The 16,552-nt window shown below is 38.1% G+C and overlaps 1 long non-coding RNA gene across 2 annotated transcripts in view; it reads right to left on the bottom strand.

Annotated features, from left to right (window-relative positions):
- LOC110339234 overlaps positions 1 to 16,552 on the bottom strand; it is a 57,096-nt gene that overhangs the window by 11,902 nt on the left and 28,642 nt on the right. Inside the window, exon 6 of one of the 2 annotated variants that reach the window (XR_005873546.1) lies at positions 12,928 to 13,043. The exons of the other annotated variant lie outside the window; for it this stretch is intronic. This is a non-coding gene — a long non-coding RNA (uncharacterized LOC110339234). Of the gene's footprint in view, positions 1 to 12,927; positions 13,044 to 16,552 lie in introns of those variants that run through there. 2 annotated transcript variants of the gene reach the window in all.

The following is a 16,552-nucleotide window of genomic DNA, read 5'->3' as shown; positions in this document are numbered from 1 at the left end:
GTCAAAGTCATTACAAGGGAACCCACAGAAACAACTAACCTGTACTCAAAGGCATTCACAGAGTCTGGACCTATAGCCAGGGAGCCTACATATGACTGATCTAAGTCTCCTACATATGTTTGACAACTGTGTAGCTAGGTCTACTTGTGGGACTCCTAGCAGTGGGAGCAGGGACTGTCTCTAAAGATTTGGCTGACTTTTGGAAACCTATTCCTCATACTGGGTTGCCTTATTCAGCATTAATACAAAGGGAGGAACTTAGTCCTACAGCAACTTGATATGTTGTGCTTTGTTGGTAACCCTGGGAGTCCTGTCCCTTTCTAAATAGAAACAGAGGAGAAGTTAATTGGGAGGTACAGAGGGAAGGTAGAGGGAAGTGTATGAGAGGATGGATTTTCTCATTCTGAAAAAAAAAATACTGCCTTGGTGATTTAGGTAGGACCCGTAGTGAACTTATGTGTCAATTTGGGATCACTGCATTTTATGAAACTTTTAGTAAATAGATGTAGGTTCACACATAATTGTAAGAAATAATCAATAGATCCTTAGGGGTTTTACTCTATTTTCCCCAGTAGCTGATCACAAACTACAACATCGAATCACAACATTCACCTTTGATATAAAACAGTCCCATATTCATCATATTCATCACATTTCCATTACTGGTAGGAACACTATTGTTAGCCAAGCCTCCTATTTCTCTCTTCTTTTTCCCCTCATCCATGATTAAAAACAGAACTTATATAGAAAGGTTTTGTGTTTCTCTATTTACATAATCTTGCTAGCCTCAAGAATACAGTGCAAATGGAATTATAAAGTACATAATCATTACGATTTGATATTTCCTTCCCATTTTTGTTCTTTTGTTTTCATTCTACTCTCTCTGCTTGATCATACAGTCATCATTAATCTACTTCTTTTGGATTATTGATCAGTTTCTTTTGTATTGTCATCTGGGTATTGAATCTCTAGAAATATTTTTATTTCAGCTATTTTTTGGTTCTGAAATTCCATTCATTTCTTTTCCAAATATTCAACGATATTTGGTAAAACTATTTATTTGCTGAAATTCCTTTCTTTTTCTTTTTGCCCCTTTTGTTTAATTTAAACTGGATGACAATTGTTATGTGCTATTTTATTATTGCTTTGTTAAAATTTGTCAGATAATTCGAACAGCTCTGTTCCCTGAGTATTGTGGCTTAATTATCTTTGTTCATTCAGACTGAAATATTCATGGTCTCAATGTGCTGTATGATATTAAACTGAATCTTTGATGTATTTTCTAAGGCTGTAAATCCTAAGAAAACATACCAAAAATAGTTGTCTCTTCCCTTCATACAGGTAGCAACAGAAGACAGAATGCTATTTCTTCATCATAGGCAATAGAGAATAGATGTCAAATGTTAGAAATAGAAGTAGAAACAGCTCTTAACTACTTGGTGCAGTTTGGTACACTAGCTTCTCTTTAGCCTCCACAGCCACCTCCTGGCCAGGAAAAGTAAGGGTACTCTCTAATGTCGTTAACCAGCCGCCCAATGAGCAAGGGAAGGGCCTGAGGGATTGTCTAATAGGACTCTTCTAATGCCAAAGAAGAAGCATGTTTCATTATTACTCAGTGGAACTAAGAGTCTAGGTTTTTTTATTCAGTCTCTGCTTATGTCTCAAAATTTGAATATCACTGAATATCTTTGATTAAATATGTAAATGAAATACCCATAATTTTATTTGGCCTTCTGGTACCACCTTAGAATGATGATAAACAGATTTTAAATTATTTAAAATGTAGTTTCTTTGACCAGCTGGTAGAGTAATTGTTGGGCTTCTCAGTAAGAAGGCAAGGCTTCTAATGACACTGAATTTCACATGTATGAAAATTTCAACTTCTGTTCCAGGCAGGATGAAGGACAACTTACTTCTTGGTGCCTATTTTGACCTAGTTCTTGGAATGTCTTTGTGAGCTTGCTCTTCAACTTGTGACTGAGAAATCTTCTCTACTGGTTCTTGCTGCTTTATTTCTTAGAATATTTAGTATTTACTAGGCATTTTAATATCTTTGTGCAGTTTTTTTTTTCTTCCTTTTTACTCTTTTGACTCTTTGGAGGACCATAACCCAGCTCCCAAATAAATCACACAAGGAATCTTATTCTTACTTATGAATGCTCCACTTTAGCTTGGCTTATTTCTAGCGAGCCTTTCTTAACTGAAATTATCTCATCTTTTTTGCCTCTGGGATTTTTCTTTCTCTATTATATATGCCTTTCTTTACTTTTCACTCTGTGACTTGCTGTAAAGGTAGATGGCTCTCCCATCATCTCCTTTTCTCTGTGCCTTGATCCTCTCCTCCCAAATTTCTCCTCCTATTTATTCTGTCTGCATGTTAGCCATGTCTATTTTTTCCCCTGCCTTGCTCCTTGTCATTCAGGGCTTTATTAGAACAATCATTGTTTTAGAAAGCGAAAGTAACTCAGCTTCACAGAGCTAAACAAATACAACAAAAAGGAGTGTGACACATCTTTGCATCATTAAACAAATGCTCTGAAGCATAAAGCAATGTAACAAATCTTCAACGAATATTCCACAGTACCTTTGTAGTTGTAGATAATATCAGCTGAACTTAATTTCGATATTTAGATTCAAACAAGTTAACTTCACATAAGCCATATGGCAATACTGTGAGTCTTTTAATACTCTTGAGTAGCTTTGTTCAACTATCTAGATAGTATCATTTTTATTGTTATGAGTCTCTTCACAAAATTCTTCCTCACCATTCTCAACTTCAGCCACTCCTGCCTTCTTTAAGATACTCACCTCTTAGATTATATAATATTTTATAATTTTTCTGTCCTCTGTGTCTGAAACATCCTTTCTAATATCTACTGTAGCTATTCATTTTCATCACTTAACTATCAGTTTAAATTCTGCTTCCTTGAAAATGTCTGGGGGGGGAGTGGGAGCTGGGAAGAAGAGAGGGGAAGAAGAGGAAGAGAGAGTAGTTCATGGGGGAACAGGAAGGTTGAGTGGGGGGGGTTGAATAGGGGGAAGAGGGAATCATAGGTTAGAAGACAGATCAGGCACCAGTGTGACCTCTAGTGATCTAAAGGGATGACACCAATTGGCAAGCTAAACAATAGTGGAGAGACCACCTCGAATGCCCATTCCTGATAATGAACTTGATGTCTATAACCATCCGGGAGCCTTCATCCAGTGACTGATGGAAGCAGAGGCAAACACCCACAGTTAAACACTGAACTGAACCCAAGGAACCCAGTGACAGAGAGTGAGGAGCGATGAGCAAATTGGCAAAGAATGGGCTGGCAAAACCAGCAGAGACAGCTGATCTGAACAGGAGAGATCTTGGACCCCAGACCAACAGCAGGGAGGCCAGCATGGGACTGATCCAGAACCCCTGAATGTGAGAGTCAGTGAGGAGGCTTGGGCAACCTATGGGGCCCTGAGCAGTGGATCAGTGTCTATCCCTGGAATACAAACAGACATCGTGTGTCCATAGCACAAAGAGGGATGCTCTCTCAGCCTGTACTCTTAGGGGAGTGCCTGGACCCTATCCTGAGTGAAATGACAGACTCTAGATAACCCTATGTGGAAGGAATTGGCAATAGGGTGGGAGGTTGGGGGCAATGGGGGGTATGGGAAGAGGGGAGGGAGAGGGGACTGGGATTGACATGTAAAACAAGCTATTTAAAATTAAAATAAAAAATTAAATAAAAAGTCTACAGTGGCCTAATACTATTGTTCAGATTTCTTTTTTTGACTATTTTTTATTTATTTTCAAATTTCAATTTAAATTAGGAACAAGGTTGCTTCACATGTCAACTCCAGGTCCCTCTCCGTTTCCCTCACCTCCTCCCGTGCCCTTCCCCCAAATCTCCCCAATATCCCCTCATTTCCCCAGGAAGGGTGAAGCTCTCCATGGGGCATGGGGTATCCATAGTCTTTCATTTATTCCAGGGCAGGGCCTAGAACCTCGCCAAGGGTTCAGGGTGAGAGTGCATCTCTCATTGTTGGATGGGAGTCAAAAGTCCATTTGTATACCGGGGATAAATACTGGTCTGCTACCCAAGGCTCAATAGATTACCTAGGCCTCCTCACTGACACCCACATTCAGGGGGTCTTGATCAGTCCCATTCTGGATTCCCAGGCATCAGCCTGGGATTCACGGGCTAACCCTAGTCAGGTCAGCTGCTTCTGGGGGTTAAACCAGCCAAGTCTTAATCCCTTTGGTCATCGGTCCTCCCTCTCTGTCATTGGCTTTCTTGAGTTCAGCTCAGTGCTTAACCGTGGGAGTCTGCCTCTTCTACCATCAGCCACTAAATGAAGGTTTTGTTTCCCAAACTCTCTAGCCATGGGATTTTAGGCTGGCACTCCACAGACGTATGTCTAAAACACATACATAAGAGAGTATATGACATGCCATGTTTCTCTTTTTGTGACTGGGTTACCTCACTCAGGATGATTTCTTCTAGTGCTATCCATTTGCCTACAAATCTCAGGACGCCATTTATTTTTTCTGCTGAATAGTACTCCATTGTGTAAATGTACCACCTTTTCTCTATCCACTCTTCAGTTGAGGGGTATCTAGGTTGCTTCCAAGTTCTGGCTTTTACAAATAATCCTGCTATGAAAATAGTGGAACAGACATCCTTGTTTTATGAATGGGCATCTTTTGGATATATGCCTAAGAGTGGAGTTGCTGGGTCTTGTGTTAGGTTTATTCCCATTTTTCTGAGGAATCTCCATACTGATTTCCAAAGTGGCTGAACCAATTGGCACTCCCACCAGCAATGGAGGAGTGTTCCCCTTTCACCACATCCTCTCCAGCATAATTTGTCATTGGTGTTTTTGATTTTAGCCATTCTAACAGGAGTGAGATTGTATCTCAGAGTTGTTTTGATTTGCATTTCCCGGATGGCTAAGGATGTTGAACACTTTCTCAAGTGCCTCTCAGATATTTTAGACTCCTCTAATGAAAATTCTGTATTTAGTTCTGCAGCCCACTTTTTAATTGGATCTTTTGGTGTTTTGGAGACTTGCTTCTTGAGTTCTTTATAAATTTTGGAGATCAGCCCTCTGTCAGATGTGGGGTTACTGAATATTTTTCCCATTCTGTGGGCTGCCTTTTTGTCTTGCTGACTGTGTCCTTTGCCTTACAGAAGCTTCTCAGTTTCAGGAGGTCCCATTTATTAATTGTTTATCTCACTGTGCTACTAGTATTATGTTCAGGAAGCTGTCTCCTATACCAATTCGTTCAAGGGTACCACTCACTTTCTCTTCTATGAGGTTAAGTGTGGCTGGATTTATTTTGAGTTCTTTGATTCATTTGGACTAAAGATTTGTGCATGTCGATAAACATGGATCAATCCTCAGTCTTCTACATGCCAGCCTCCAGTTTTGCCAGCACCATTTGTTGAAGATGCTTTCTTTTTTCCATTGCATACTTTTAGCTTCTTTGTCAAAAATCAGATATTCATACATGTGTGGGTTAATATCAGGGTTTTCAATTCAATTCCATTCGTCTACCTGTCTATTTTTGTGCCAATACCAAGCTGTTTTCAGGATTATAGCTCTATAATAGAGCTTCAAGTCAGAGATGGTGATGCCTCCAGACATTGCCTTGTTGAAAGGGTTGTTTTGGCTATCCTGGGTCTTTTGTTTTTCCATACAAAATTGATTATTGTTCTTTTAAGGTTTGTGAAGAATTGTGCTATGATTTTAATGGGTATTGCATTGAATCTGTAGATTGCTTTTGGCAGGATTGCCATTTTCACTACGTTGATCCTACCTATCCAAGAGCATGGGAGATCTTTCCATTTTCTGAGGGCTTCTTTAATTTCTTTCTTTAAAGATTCAAAATTCTTGTGATACAAGTCATTCCCTTGTTTGGTTAGTGTTACCCCAATGTTTTTTATGTTGTTTGTGGCAATTATAAAGGGTGATGTTTTTCTGATATCTTTCTCAGCCCATTTATTGTCTCTATATAGTAGGGCTACTGATTTTTTTGAGTTGACCTTGTAGCCTGCCATTTTGCTGAAGGTGTTAATCAGATGTAAGAGTTCCCTGGTAGAGTTCTTTGCGTCATTTATGTAAACTATCATATCATCTGCAAATAGTGAAAGTTTGACGTCTTCCTTTCCAATTTGTATCCCCTTGATCTCCCTTTGTTGTCGTATGGCTCTGGCTAGAAATTCAAGTACAATGTAGAAAAGGTATGGAGAGAGTGGACAGCCTTGTCTTGTTCCTGATTTTAGAAGAGTTGTGTTGAGTTTCTGTGCATTTATTTTGATGTTGGGTGTTGGATTGTTGTATATAGCTTTTATAAGTTTAGGTATGTTTATGTTAACCCAGATCTTTCCAAGACCTTTATCATGAAGGGGTGTTGGATTTTGTTAAAGGCTTTTTCAGCATCTAGTGAGATGATCATGTGATTTTTGTTTTTCAGCTTGTTTATATGGTGGACTACATTGAGGGATTTTCATATGTTGAACCATCCCTAGGATGAAACCTACTTGATTGTGGTGAACGATTGTTTTGATGTGTTCTTGGATCCGATTTACCAGTATTTTATTGAGTATTTTTGCATCAATATTCATGAGGAATATTGGTCTGAAGTTCTCTTTCTTAATTGTGTCTTTGTGTGGCTTGGGGAACAAGGTTATTGAAACCTTGTAGAAAGAGTTTGGCAAAGACCCTTCTGATTCTATTGCATGGAATATTTTGAGAAGAATTGGTATAAGCTGTTCTTTGAGTTTCAGGTAGAATTCTGCACTGAGGCCCTCTGGATATGGGCTTTTTTTTTCCTTTTTTTTTGGTTGGGAGAATTTGATGACTGCTTCTATTTCCATAGGGATTATATGTCAATTTAAATTGCTTATCTGTTCTTGATTTAATTTTGGCAATTGATAGCTATCCAGGAAGTCATCCATTTCCTTTAAATTTTCAAATTTTGTGGAGTACAGGTTTTCAAAATATGACCTGAGGATTCTCTGAATTTCATCAGAGTACATTGTTATGTCCCTCTTTTCATTTCTGATTTAGTTAATTTTCATGTTCACCCTCTGCTGTTTGGTAAGTCTGGATAATGGTTTGTTTAACTTTTTGATTTTCCCAAAGAACCAATGCTTCATTGCATTGCTTCTTTGTATTGTTTTCTAGTTTCTACTTTATTTATTTCATCCCTCTATGTGATTATTTCCTGGCATCTAATCCTTCTGGGTGAGTTTGCGTCTTTGTGTTCCAGAGCTTTCAGCTGTAATGTTAATTCTCTAGTATATCTATTCTCCAGTTTCTTCATGTGGGTACTTAGTGCTATGAACCTTCCCTGTAGCACTGCTTTCAAAGTGTCCCATAGGTTTGGGTACATTGTGTCTTCATTCTCATTGAATTCTAGGAAGTCTTTAATTTTTTTTATTTCTTCTTTGACCCAGGAATGGTGCAGTTGTGCATTATTCTATTTCCATGACTTTGTAGGGTTTCTGCAATTTGTGTTGTTGTTGAATTCTAATTTTAACGCATGGTGGTCTGATAAGATGCATGGAGTTACTCCAATTTTTTGTAGCTGCTGAGGTTTGATATGTTGCCAAGTATGTGGTCGATTTTTGAGAAGGTTCCATGTGGTGGTGAGAAGAAGGTACATTCTTTTTTATTTGGATGAAATGTTCTATAGATGTCTGTTAATCCCAGTTGGGACACTACTTCTATTAGACCCTTTCCTTCTTTGTTGAGTTTCTGTCTGATATTCCTGTCTAGTGGTGAGGGTGGTGTGTTGAAATCTCCCACTATAAGTGTGTGTGTGCTTTATGTGTGATTTAAGGTTTAGTAATGTTTCTTTTACGAATGTGGATGCCTTTGTATTTGGAGCATAGATGTTCAGAATAGACAATTCATCTTGATGGATTTCACCTGTGATGGGGATGTAATGACCTCCTTCATCTCTTTTGATTGATTTTATTTTAAAGTCTAATTTGTTAGATATTAGGATTGCTACCCCTGCTTGTTTCTTGGGTCCATTTGATTGGGACTTTTTTTCCCAACCTTTAACTCTAAGGTAATGTCTGTGTTTGAGGGTGAGGTGTGTTTCTTGTATGCAGCAGAAAGATGGGTTCTGTCTTAGAATCCATTCTGCTAGCCTGTGTCTTTTTGTGGGTGAGTTAAGGCAATTAATGTTGAGGGATATTGATTTGGAATGGTTATTGTTGGTGGAATTATGTGTGGAATTTCACCCCTTTGTTCTTTTGAGTGTTGGTAGAGTGAAATTCTCTAATGCCTATGTTTTTCTGGTTGTAGTTAACTTCCTTGGGTTGGAGTTTTCCTTTCAAAACTTTATGTAGGGCTGGGTTAGTGGATACATATTGCTTGAATCTAGTTTTGTCATGGCATTTCTTGTTTACTCCATCTATAGTGATTGAGAGCTTTGCCGGATATAGTAGTCTCGGCTGGCATTCATTGTTCTCTTAGTGTTGATAGAATATCTATCCAGGACCTTCCGGGCTTTCAGAGTTTCCATGGAGAAGTCAGGTGTAATTCTGATAGGTTTGCCTTTATATGGTCCTTGGCCTTTTTCCTTAACTGCTCTTAATATTCTTTCTTTATTCTGTGTATTCAGGGTCTTGATTATTATGTGGCAAGGGGACTTTTTTTGTGATCCACTCTATTAGGTGTTCTGTAAGCTTCTTGTACCTTCATTAGAATGTCTTTCTTAAGGTTGGGAAAGTTTTCTTCTATGGTTTTGTTGAATGTGTTTTCTGCCCCTTTGATGTTGTTTTCTTCACCTTCTTTTATACTTATTATTCTTAGGTTTGGTCTTTTCATAGTGTCCCATATTTCCTGGATGTTTTGTGTTAAGGATTTTGTGGACTTACGATTTTCTTTGGTTGATGAATCCATTTCTCCTAGTGTATCTTCAACACCTGAGATTGTCTCTTCCATCTCATGTATTCTGTTGGTAATGCTTGTATCATATCAGTAGTACCTGACCGTTTGCCCAGCTTTTCTATTTTCAGCCTTTCTTCAGATTGTGTTTTTTTTATTGTCTCTATTTCAGTTTTCAACCCTTGCACTGTTTGCATTGTTTCTTTCAATTTTCCATTTATCTTTTCATCCATTTGTAGCATTTTATGATTTTTTTGGTTTGTTCTTTCTTTCATTTCTTGCAGTTTTTGGTTTGCTTTTCCTTCCATTTCTTGCATTTTTTGGTTTGTTTTTTCTTCCAGTTCTTACATATTTTGGTTTGCTTTTTCTTCCAGTTCTTGTATTTTTTTTGGTTTGTATTTTCTTCAATTCTTGCATTTTTTGGTTTGTTTTTTCTTCCATTTCCTGCCTTTTTGGTTTGTTTTTTTCTTCTATTTCTTTGAGGAATTTTCCTATATCCTGTTTTAAGGCCTCTGTCATTTTCATGAAGGTGATTTTAATGTAATTCTCTTCTGCTTCATTCGCATTGGAATGTTGGGGTCTTGCTGGTGTGGAGGCTGTAGAATCTGGCAGTATCACATTTGTTTCTCTGTTGCTGAGTGTATTTTTGTATTGTCTCTTTCCAATCTCTTATTTTAGTGGGTGCAGAAAGAGCCCCTTACTGGTCTGGGGGTTAGGAGACCAGAGTTCCCTTTCGGTGGTTGCTAGCAAGTCCAATAATCTGGTCGTTCTTCTATTCCTCATCGTTGTTCTGGTCCCATGGGTTTAGAAGAAGACCAGAAATCTGGGCTGCATAGCCTCCCACCTGGTGCCCTGGTCCCTTTGCTGGATCTGCTGTTTTCCTGGTTTCCTTGTTGGAAGAGAAGACCTGGAACCTGGGGTACTTGGCTCATGCTGGGATTGGAAGCTGTGTCCAGTTCCCAGGCAATCCCCAGGCACTGAAACTCAGGCCTAGATGCAGGGCCTGTTGTCCCTGGTCAGCCTGAGCAGCTGGTCCCCGGTCTCTCTGGATCTGCTGGTTTCCTGGTCTCATTGGTGGACGAGAAGACCTGGAATCTGGGGTGCTTGGCTCCCACCAGGATTGGAAGCTCTGTGCAGTTTCCAGGCAATCCCCAGGCTCTGGAATGCAGGCCTGGATGCATGGTCTGTTTCACCTGGTCCCTCCGGAATAGCTGGTCCCCTGGTCTCCTTGATCTGCTGGTTTCCTGGTCTGCTCCCTCTGGAGCAGCTGGTCCCCTGGTCTCCCTGGATCTGCTGGTTTCCTGGCCTTTTTGGTGGAAGAGAAGACCTGGAATCTGGGGTGCTTGTCTCCTGCTGGGATTGCAAGTTCTGTGCAGTTCCCAGGCAATCCCCAGGAACTGGAATCCAGATTTCTTTATTTTGATTATTATATTTCTTTCTACAGCTGCAGAAGACCAAACACAAAGGTTGACTCTATTACTTATTCTAAGAATATAGTATTTAGTAGGTGCTTACCAAAATATACAAGGATAGTGATAGTATCATGTTGCCAGAGAGGAGATTCCTGTATGAAGTTAATGTTACAATTTTAGCATAAACTTAAAATAGATGTAAATATGATAGATTTAATACAGTTGAATTTGATTCTAAAATTGGCCAAGGTTGCAACCAGAAATAACCCATGGTCATTTTACATTATTGTTGACATAGACTGAAACAAAAATCAGGAAACTAAGACTCTTGTTTAATGAGAAAATTGAAAAGAGTCACCCCATTAGACAGGACTAAAGTATATTGTCACATAGACACAACACCATTGGATTCACAAACCATCTGTTCTGCCATCTAAAGCTAATTAAACTCAAAAAATTGAGCAATTAAGAAACAACTGTCAGCCTAAAGTATGAGTCAAGAAGGATTTGATAATAAAACTATAGATATTACAAATATGCTTAATTAGGAAGAAGCTGAATGAAAGACTACAAGTCATTAATGTGATGCTGATAGAATGAATTACAGTGCAAAGATATTAGCAGGAAAAAATTATCAAGTGGTAACTTGTCAACTGGAATATTCTATTAGACTAATGAACTCATCTAATATAAAAGGGCAACATTCAGGTATGTTTTTTCAGAAAATTTTCTAACACATTTGGATATTAAATATTAACATATTTTCTTGAAAACTGAATGAGTGGGTAAGATATTTCTTTACTCTGTTTTGTGTGCTCAACATTTACCTTATATCCTTTGATATATTCCCAACTGATTATTTACTATTCAACAAAATATCAGAATTCCTGAAAGCTTCTAATGAAACAGTGTTTGTGGGGAGATAGCCTTTGTTGTTTTATATTCATAAGTATTAATATCATAAAGCATGTTCACATACATGTAGTATTTGAGCTTTCAAGAACCTATTCATATAACAGTGGGGGTAGTTTGATTTAGCAAATGAATAAGACAAGTTTCATAATGTAGTGAGTTAACAGCCATATGATGGATCTTAGTTATTATAGCCTGGAAATCCTTCCCAATTCTACTTGGCAGTTCCTATTTATTTGTTAATTAACTTAGTAGCATAATGATTCTGGTAGATGACAATATTTACTTGTTGAATATTACAGAAAGATTATCTGTAAGAACAAATTTCTAATTTTTCCACTGGTATATACCAATTATGCATAATAATGACTTTCATTATGTCATTTTAATAAATTTCTATGCTGTATTTCAATCACATTCATTCTACATTGCTCTTGATTTTCTTTATGTTACTTCAGTTGACACTCTTTTTCTTCCTAATATGTTTCTCCTCTACATTTTAAAAACATGTCTTATATTTTTTTATGTGATCAAATTACTTTCATCCCAGTTGCTTACAGGAGTATGGATTAGGTGTTATTTACAGGATCATATATAACTTTCCAGTGGCTATGCCATTGAAGGAAAGTCTCTTCCTTCCCTAGCAATGACTAACCTAAAGGAAGGGTTCGGTATATGAGCCCTGCTCACTCCCTGATGGAAAATTTGCAGGTTCAATATTATGAAAATATTATGCAGGTGAGCACAGTTGTAGGGACTTCAATTGTCCCACAGTCATGGAACATTGAGAAGAACAAATGTATTTCCAATATCCTAGCCACACATATGTAATTACCACAATCACTGGAAGTGATTGTCATGAGTTTTGGGCATTAAAACTAGTTTCAGGCAAAATAATTTTTTACTGTAAGAAGTAGTTACATATTTTAAAACTGTAGAGTATTAAGGCAAATAAGGCAGGACCTGTACCTGAGCCACTCCACTAACACTACAAATTTTCAATTGACTGGACAATTGCATTAGTATTATTTGTGTTTGCTTATTAGAGATGGGTCTATTCAGTCTACATCCATGAAAGTAATGCCTGGGAAACATGAATGTTTTATGAACTTTTCTTTTGTAATGGATGCATGACATAGTTTTAGAAAATTTCCATGGAAAACCACTAAGTTTATGGAAACTGATTTAAAAATAGAATAAAATAAAATGTTTTGACATTATAGAGATTTGCAAAAATCAAACTCTAGTAATAGTGGTAGTAGTATGAACTTTTATCATCTTAATTGGTGATAGAAATACATTTTTAGAAACATGCTTGGTCATTAGGGAAGTGTAAATGAAGACTACTTTAGAGTGGCTAAGATCAATAAAAGAAGTGGCAGCTCATGTTGATATGAATGTGAAGAAATGAGGAAATTCACTCTATTAGCAGGTCTGCAAACTTGTACTCATGTGGAAATCAATGTGGCCTTTTCTCAGAGAGATGGGAACCAATGTACCTCAAGATCTAGTTATACTACTTTTGATCTTATGTTGTGTCATCCTAATTCACAGATACTTGCTCAGTTGTGGTCACTGATACACTATTCATAATTCTCAGAAATTGTAAACAATGTAGATGTTGTCTCTTAATAGAAGAACTGATAAAGAAAATGTGGTATAATTACACAATTAAAAAAATGAAACCATCCAAGTACTGACCAGGCCCTACCCTGCTTAGCTTCCGAGATCAGATGAGATCGGGCATGTTCAGGGTGGTATGGCCATAGACAAGCTTCAAACTCTGGAACCACAGAAGTTAGGTTTGAGTAAGGGACTGGCAGACAGTAGAACCCCCTACGGAAAAGAAATAGAATAGATAATTAGAGATGGATGAAGGGTGCTGAAACAGGATGACCAAGAGGAGATGGGGAAGGAATATAGGGAGAAACAGTTATTTGAGGGGTCATATGGAAACCTAATAAGTAGAACCTTCCTAAATTGTATACATACATAAGTTATCCAGATGAAACTGCCAACTACTGAACAAAGCAGGGCACCAACTAGATATTTCTTGTCACCAAAGAAAACTTCCAGTATTGGAAATTGGGTACAGTTGATTAAATTTTTGCCAAAGGGGTTCCATAGAAACCCCCAGACAACCCAAGCTGTTGCCAATATCATAGGTTGCTCTCTACAATCTGACAGCAAGGACCCATTACCTTGGCCTACAGAACCCCTACAGAAATCCCTGAATATGGAGATGTCATGCTGGTACATACAAAGAACCTTAACCCCCACATGCTAGAGTTTCAGTATAGATAAATCCTCTGCATACTATGAAAAGAGAAATGTAAAACAGCAGTCCAGCCACAAACCTTTTCATCTACAATGCTTTCCTTCCTGTAAGATATGCAAAAGTCACAGTGGCACAGAGTTTGTGGGAGTAACTAACCAATGTATGATTTGACTTAATGTCCACTCAATGAGATGGAACACATACCCAACACTGTTTGGGTGAAACATAACTTGAACATAGATAGCCCAAGGACCTATGACTAAAACAGAATAACTTTGTTCTGAAACAAAGCAAAAACAAAAACAAACCCATAGCAATAAAATGACTGCTAATGTCATTCTATGAATATTCACTATTCAGTACCTTGATATGCCATTATCAGAGATGTTTATTCCTACAGCAGATCAAAACAAATACAGAGACCTACAGTCATACAATATGCAAAGAGTGAAAGATTTTGGAATACTCAGCCCTAAATGGTATGAATCCGTCAAATCCCTCCCCTCAGAACTCAGGAAACCTGGCAGAAGTAGAGGTGGCAAGAGTATAAGAACCAAAAGGACATCAAAAAACAAGGAGTTCTAAGATGAAGGAGGTCATTACATACTCATCACAGGTGAAACCCACCAAGACGAAGTGTCTATCCTGAACATCTATGCCCCCAATACAAAGGCATCCACATTCGTTAAAGAAACATTATTAGAACTTAAATCTCATCTAAAGCCCCACACAGTTATAGTGGGAGATTTCAACACACCACTCTCACCACTAGACAAGAATACCAGACAGGAACTCAACAAAGAAGCAAAGGGTCTAATAGAAGTAATGACCAAACTGGGATTAACAGATATCTATAGAACATTTCATCCACATAAAAAAGAATATACCTTCTTCTCACCACCACATGGAACCTTCTCAAAAATCGACCACATACTTGGCAACATATCAAACCTCAGCAGCAACAAAAAAATTGGAATAACTCCATGCATCTTATCAGACCACCATGCCTTAAAATTAGAATTCAACAACAACACAAATTGCAGAAAACCTACAAACTCATGGAAATTGAATAATGCTCAACTGCACCATCCCTGGGTCAAAGAGGAAATAAAAAAAGAAATTAAAGACTTCCTCGAATTCAATGAGAATGAAGACACAACATACCCAAACCTATGGGACACTTTGAAAGCAGTGCTACGGGGAAGTTCATAGCACTAAGTGCTCACATGAAGAAACAGGAAAACAGTTATACCAGAGAATTAACATCACAGCTAAAAGCTCTAGAACACAAAGAAGCAAACTCCCCAGGAGGAGTAGACGCCAGGAAATAATCAAATTGAGGGCTGAAATCAACAAAGTAGAAACCAGGAAAACAATACAAAGAATCAATGCAACGAAGAGTTGGTTCTTTGAGAAAATCAACAAGATAGACAAACCTTTGTCCAAACTTACCAAACAGCAGAGAGTGAACACGCAAATTAACAAAATCAGAAATGAAAAGGGGGACATAACAACAGACTCTGAGGAAATTCAGAGAATCATTAGGTCATACTTTGAAAACCTGTACTCCACAAAATTCGAAAATTTAAAGGAAATGGATGACTTCCTGGACAGCTATCATTTGCCAAAACTAAATCAAGAACAGATAAGCAATTTAAATAGACCTATAACCCCTATGGAAATAGAAGCTGTCATCAAAAGTCTCCCAACCAAAAAAAGTCCAGGTCCAGATGGCCTCAGTGCAGAATTCTACCACAAATTCAAAGAACAGCTTATACCAATTCTTCTCAAAGTGTTCCACACAATAGAAGCAGAAGGGTCTTTGCCAAACTCTTTCTATGAGGCTTCAATAACCTTGATCCCCAAGCAACACAAAGATACAACCAAGAAAGAGAACTTCAGACCAATATCCCTCATGAACATTGATGCAAAAATACTCAATAAAATACTGGCAAATCGGATCCAAGAACACATCAAAACAATCATTCACCACGATCAAGTAGGTTTCATCCCAGGGATGCAGGGATGGTTCAACATACGAAAATCCATCAACGTAATCCACCATATAAACAAGCTGAAAAACAAAAATCACATGATCATCTCACTAGATGCTGAAAAAGCCTTTGACAAAATCCAACACCCCTTCATGATAAAGGTCTTGGAGAGATCTGGGATAACAGGGACATACTTAAACATAATAAAAGCCATATACAGTAAACCAACAGCCAACATCAAACTAAATGGACAGAAACTCAACGCAATTCCTCTAAAATCAGGAACAAAACAAGGCTGTCCACTCTCTCCATACCTTTTCAACATGGTACTTGAAGTTCTAGCTATAGCCATACGACAACAAAGGGGGATCAAGGGGATACAAATTGGGAAGGAAGAGGTCAAACTTTCACTGTTTGCAGACGATATGATAGTTTACATCAATGACCCAAAGAACTCTACCAGGGAACTCTTACAGCTGATTAACACCTTCAGCAAAGTGGCAGGTTACAAGATCAACTCAAGAAAGTCAGTAGCCCTACTATATACAGATGATAAAAGGGCTGAAAGAGAAATCAGAGAAACATCACCCTTTACAATTGCCACAAACAATATAAAATACCTTGGGGTAACGCTAACCAAACAAGTGAAAGACCTGTATCGTAAGAACTTTGAATCTTTAAAGAAAGAAATTAAAGAAGCCCTCAGAAAATGGAAAGATCTCCCATGCTCTTGGATAGGTAGGATCAATATAGTAAAAATGGCAATCCTGCCAAAAGCAATCTACAGATTCAATGCTATCCCCATTAAAATCCCAGCACAATTCTTCACAGACCTTGAAAGAACAATAATCAAAATTGTATGGAAAAACAAAAGACCCAGGATAGCCAAAACAACCCTGTTCAACAAGGCAACGTCCGGAGGCATCACTATCCCTGACCTCAAACTCTATTATAGAGCTATAGTCCTGAAAACAGTTTGGTATTGGCACAAAAATAGACAGGCAGACCAATGGAATCGAATTGAAAATCCGGGTATTAACCCACACACGTACTGAACATCTGATCTTTGACAA

Source organism: Mesocricetus auratus, unplaced genomic scaffold (assembly GCF_017639785.1).
Source record: "Mesocricetus auratus isolate SY011 unplaced genomic scaffold, BCM_Maur_2.0 Super-Scaffold_100676, whole genome shotgun sequence".
NCBI classification, from domain to species: domain Eukaryota; kingdom Metazoa; phylum Chordata; class Mammalia; order Rodentia; family Cricetidae; genus Mesocricetus; species Mesocricetus auratus.
The sequence above is the reverse complement of the archived record's forward strand: the minus strand, read 5'-3'. Positions and strand labels throughout refer to the sequence as shown.